General features: G+C 46.0%; 1 protein-coding gene across 1 annotated transcript in view; it reads left to right on the forward strand.

Annotated features, from left to right (window-relative positions):
• Positions 1 to 6,000, forward strand: part of Map3k20 (mitogen-activated protein kinase kinase kinase 20) — a 162,477-nt gene that overhangs the window by 145,066 nt on the left and 11,411 nt on the right. The gene's annotated exons all lie outside the window — the stretch shown is intronic.

Here is a 6,000-nt window from a genome sequence, read left to right on the forward strand (position 1 = left end):
ATAAATAACCCAGGTGCTTTCCCAGGACATGCCACTCTCCTGCCTTTAACACAGCGGGTTCCGGCAGCTGAGCTGGATAATGGCAACACATGTAAAGGAGCCTTCAAGGCCTCCATCAGCAGCCTCCCCCTACTCTTTATACAGCCAGGACCAGTATCATTTTTGCAGGTTTTGTTTTCATCTGGGATTGCTTCTTAGGCTTCGCAGAAGTCGGTTGCTAGGTCTGCCTCTTTCTCTCCCCGCTCTGGTTTCTCTGAAAGTTTATCCTGACCCCTCTACTTTATATTTTGAAGTACTTCCTCAGTGGGTGGCTTTTAGCCTTCTCCATTTCTGGGAAGAGAGGAGCAGGTGGGGGTTTGGGAAGCCAGTGCCTCTAAGATTAAGCTCGATGTATCTAGGACACAAATTCCAGTTCCATGAGGCTGACTTTATTTCTCCAGTATCTGAGCCTCGATTTCTTCATCCATAAAATGGGAGCTGTGTTCTCGAGAACTGAGTAAGACCATAAGGGTTAGATAACATAAACAGAGCTCAACCCCGTGATGCTGGCTGTATGCCAGTGACAGTGTGAAGTTTAATCCGTATGGCAGAAATGGAAAGAGTGGCAGCCTCCGGTTGTCGGAAAGAGGGCTTGCCTGGGAGGGGGGCTTTCTAGAGGACTCGGGAGGTCTTACTTGCTTTGTTGGCTACACAGGTATAGACAGACACAAGTCAAACTCTGTGACCTGTCAAGTTAAAAATCTGTGTTCTCGTTACATGCAGCTCGTACCTCAGTGCGAAAGCACATTGTTTTTAAATGTCTATATTCTTCAGGAAAAGATAATCTAGAAAAGCTGATTTGGGGGCCACTTTCCTTCTGGAGGATCCAGAAGGATCCTGGACTTGGATTTTTATTTTTCAAGATTTGATCTATGGTGTTGATAGCTCCAATTAATTTGGTAGGGAAAAACTGTATATTTTTTTTAAAAAAAGAAAGAAAGAAAAAAGTATTGTCTCTGAATTCCCAGAACTTTAAAGTTTGATATATTTTGTGCTATTTTGGTATTTGGGCGTTTTCTCCTCCTATTTGGAAAATCTACCACTATCTGGACTCTTCTCTTCTCTTCCGTTCCTTCTTCCCTCCCTCTTTTTCTGTAGAGAGAAGGGATGTCTATGTTTGGTGTCCTTTCAACTAGTTTGGGACTCTAAGGAATTGTAAGCAGGTCACAAAGGATGTAATAGTGAACTCTCACAAAGAGATTCTTAATTTAGCACTAACTGAGTGTTGTTTAGGACCTTATCTCCACGGGGCAAGAACCCTTGTTTTAGTTGGCCCATAACCTTAATTCATAAAATGTTTCCACATAATTGACAATCATACAGCAGTTGGTTGGATGCTTTCTTATCATCCATCAGGCACACACTGGCTCCTAGAATTGTCCGGGTGTCTCAGCAGGTGATCAGAGAAGTGTCCGTGTCCTGAGAAGCTAGTAGAATTCTCCTCTTTTCCACATTCCAAATGCAAAACTTGCCCTCTCCCCAACAAAATGTCATGTGTCTCCTGCAGACCTGCACAGCAACACATCTGCTAGTTAATGAACCTTTTCAAGGACTATGTGTTGCTGCCCCAAGTCCCAGCATAAACAGTTTCTGTGCTCAGCCCTTCTGCTAAGCTGAGGGCTTATTTCCCTGTGGGCCAGTAGGTGATTCTCTCTGGAAAGGTACATCAGGATGATTCTTCCAGCCTTGTGCATCCTGGGTGGGAATCTAGGCTTGAAATTACAATCCAAGATAATCGGGATCTGCATTGATTTTGCATCTGCGACAAGACAAGCTGGTTGTTTCTGTTTTGGATGGTGCAGCGCCAGCTGGGCTGGAGCTCAGTAGTTCCAGTGGTAAATTTGTACTTCCAGCAATGACCTGCTGTAGTCATGGGAGAAAGATTGGCTATGTTGAACCTCATGGAAACAGGGTTTTATTCTCTGTCTTGGATCCTTACAGATGGATTCAACAGGAGAATCTGACTGTCTGCAGTTTTGCCCCCAACTTTCACTCTGTAAAATGGGACATACTGGTAATGTTGTTTGCCTTTTGTTAACCAATAACAAGGAAAAGTTCAGAACTCAGAGGGGAAATGCTACGGCTTACATCTGGAATGAAGCCATGCCATGTCTTAAGGGGTTGGTCCTCAGCTTAGAGCTATTGGGAGGTGGTGGAACCTTTAAAGGGCTGAGCCTAGTTGAGGGGGCTTTCAAGTCATTAGAGGCACATCCTCAAAGTGGACCCTTGGCTCCCAATCTCTCTTGTACTCCTTGGCCATGACATAAGAGGTTCCTCTCTGCCATAGCCCCCACTATGATGCACTGCCCTACTATTAGCCCCAAGGCAATGCCCAAATGATTATGAACATGAACCCTCCAACTCTGTGAGCCAAAATAAACCTTTTCTCTTTATAAGTCAATTATGTCAGCTATTTATTATAGCAATGGAAAATGAACACAGGAGACCTGCTCTTCACAGTACCTAGAGAGACTACACTAGTTCGAGTCTAAACTTAACTCGCCATTTGCTACCTCTGTGATCTCAGCCAAATTAGCTCATCTTTCTGTGCATCGGTAACCTTGACCAAAAATGAGGCTCTCTGGCTGTCAATCACATTTAATAGCCACTGTACTTCCAGACATCTGGTTCTTATTAGCAAGGCTGTATTGAGACATGTTGAAGCAGGGGAGGACCAAATCAGCTTTCTATGCTCCATTTATGAAAGATAAAAATGTATTCCTTCTATTTACTAACGCCAGTCACGGTGATACTGCCAGCAGCAGGTTTCAGGCCAGTCTGGGATACATGAATCCTTTTCTTGAAAAAAAAAAAAATCAGTTTGTTGTGCTAAACATGGTGGTATACACCTATAATACCAGCACTCAGGATGCAGGGGCAAGACCTGCCACAAGTTCAAGGCCAACCTGTTCTACATAGGAAGTGCTATGCTAACTAGGGCTGTCTCGTGAGACCTTTCTAAAACCAGAACCAAATAAAAAGAACACTAAGCTTCAGAAAGATTACATCAGTGTCAGGAGGTAAGGCTTTAAACTTATGAGTCTTCTGCTTCACCCCTTCCTCCATTTCTCCATAGCAATGGAATATACAACCTTTCCCCCATCTGTCCCCACAGCATCAACAGGTATATTTCACATAGCCGCCGGGGTGAGATGGTTTTGGAAAAGGAGTCTTTGGAGGAGTCCCACCACAGGACTGACCCCATAGCCGCCACCATTTGATGGATTTAGGGCTGTCAAGATTGAGTTGTTCAGGGTGCCACAGTCACTCTTGAGTGTTTCTCATTCAGTGTCAATATGCAGGTTTGTATTAGCTCAGGCCAGTCAGTCACCCTGGTGAAGTGAATGGTTTTAAAATCAGGACCAAGATGTGAACAGGTAACATTGGCGCAGGTAACATTGATGCAGGGGGCTTAGGAATGTGTGGAACTGATGCCCTTCTCTTTAAGATGGGGTCTCACGTAGCTTAGGCTGGCCTTGAGCCCCCAAGTGTGAGGATTACAGGTGTGCACTACCACACTGGCCTGTGTGACTTAACTCTTCTTTAAGAAAACCTCAATAGTCCCCTGGTGAGCTCCTTGTTACATGCCTTCTTAACATCTGTATTTGTATCACGTGGGCCTCAGTAGCCGCTGGTGACAGCCCGGAAGTTGTGGACCATCCTCGAGGACATGTTAGGTCAATTTGAAAAGAGCAGGACTTAGGGGATTCCTCCTGCTTTATTTGTGAGTTACTTTTCTGAACTAAGTGACAGTGACATCAGAGATGCTGAAAAGCCCCTGGAGTTGTGTCAGAGGACTGGCAAATTAGTTGACCCCACCTGTTCTCTCTCGCCCAGCATGTAGCAAGCAGGGTCATCCTCGATGAGATGGCTGACGTCCTCCTTTCCCAGAGCTGCTCTGAGTAGCACTGGGTTGCTTCTGAAGCTGTGTTCCTTTAGGATTCAGTGAAGGGCCTTTCAAAACAAGACAACTGTGACTTACAAAGTCAGGCGTAGCCCTCTTATTTGGATCAGGGCTCCTGCAAGGTGAACTACAGAGGGCAGTAGCTGCGGGAGGACCGCTGGCCTCGGGTTGGAGCGGTGAGATCTCTGGGCTTTCTCCCTCCTGTCTGCTGTCACCGGCTCATCTGATTTGTGGGGTTCAGCAGGACACCAGTGAGCCTGGTCCCCTCGACTGCCTTCCCCATTGATGTCCCCTCAGGCACCTTTCACAGCTGGAGTCCCATCTCTACCACCACAGGTCAGGAAACACCAGCAAAACTCCTAAATCTGTCTGAGCCTCTTTTTCCTCATCGGTTTATAGGGGAAATAAACCTGATTTGCAGGATTATTGTGACTATCAAATAGAATAACAGGGTCTAAGCAGTCAGCAATATGACCACCACAGAGTGAGGACAGTAAATGGCTCCGCCGGTGTGAGGAGATGGAGTTTGGAGCATATGTTAGTTACCTGTTTTGTAAAAATACCTCACCAATAAATAAAAAAATAAATAAATAAATCCCAAAACTTAAAGGAGGGCTCGTGGTTCAAGAATACAGTCCATCATGGTAGGGAAGACACCACAGCAGGAACTTGGGGCAGCGGGTCACATCGCCTCTGCAGTCAGGAAGCAGAAAGATAGGAATGCTCTTGTTCAGCTCCCTTCCTAGTTTTTATTCAGTCCAGGCCCCCAGCCCCTGCAATGGTAATACCCATAGTTAAAGTGGGTTTTCCCATCTCCAGCCACGTGCCTAACTAATCCTCACAGGCATGCCCAGAGGCTTGTACTAACAAGCATGGAGCACCAGGTGTCACAGGAGCACCCTGTCAAAAGGGTATGAGACAAGAGTGAGACAGAGGGAGGGCAGGCATTGCATGTGGTCCAGTGTCTTCTGACAACGCCTTGGACATGCACAATCCCCAAAGTTGAGAGGCAAAAGAAACAGAGCCGAAAGCAACTCCATCATTTTAAAGTGCTTCATTCAGGCACCACCTTGGGGAGGTTCTGTTTCAGAGAAGGGCAGCCCATGACAACAGTCATTATCCTGCCCAGTTAGCCCAGGCCCCTGTGCTCCTACGGCAGTGGCCCCAAAACAAGGGAACACTGAGAGATGAGAGACAGGTCTGTTCTCAGTTGTGGCTGTGACTGATGTGAGAAAGTGGTTCATTTCACTGCACGGACCTTTTCTTCCTCTAGTCGGTATCCTGTGAATGGAGCTGGGCAATGAGGACCTCCCATAGACCCCAGTCCTGCTTGGCAGCACAGGTCCTCCAGAGGCTCTCCCAAGCCCCTGTCCTGGCTTCTCGCCGAAGCCACCAGGGTTTCTGCAGCCTCCTTGCTGCTCTTCTTGCCCAGAACCTGAATCTGAACTTGCTCCAGGGAGAACAGTTCAAGTCCACACAGGAAAGTGCTTTCCAGTCTCAACACGTGTGCGCTTGGTGTGATGTGCTTAGTTCTTCAACCCCTGGGTCTTCAAAACTGCGAGAGACAATAGCAAGTTATAGTCCAGAGGTCACATCTGAATTGCACACACACGTGATTTATTCTTTTTCTTTATACGTTAGTGGTTTTTGTATTGACAAACCATTAACATTTTACCCTGCTTTCTTCATTTATCACTTATCTATCTCTCCAGGCATCTAAGCACCACTTATTTCATAATACGTTTCAAAGTAACTTCCAGGCATCAGAATACTTCTTCCTAAACATTTCTGTATACTAGATTCAATAAGAAATGTATAGAGCTTATATATGCTTTTTTTTTTCTTTTTTCTTTTGTTTTGGTTTTTCAAGACAGGATTTCTTTGTGTAGCCCTGGCTGTCCTGGAACCCACTCTGTAGACCAGGCTGGCCTTGAACTCACAGAGATCTGTCTGCTCTGCCTCCCAAGTACTGGGATCAAAGTCGTGCACCACCACTGCCTGGCTGTATGCTGGTTTTGATGAGTGTGTACAGACCCTTATATTACCCTATGCTCTGT

The sequence above is a fragment of the Peromyscus eremicus genome, chromosome 4 (assembly GCF_949786415.1).
Source record: "Peromyscus eremicus chromosome 4, PerEre_H2_v1, whole genome shotgun sequence".
NCBI lineage: Eukaryota > Metazoa > Chordata > Mammalia > Rodentia > Cricetidae > Peromyscus > Peromyscus eremicus.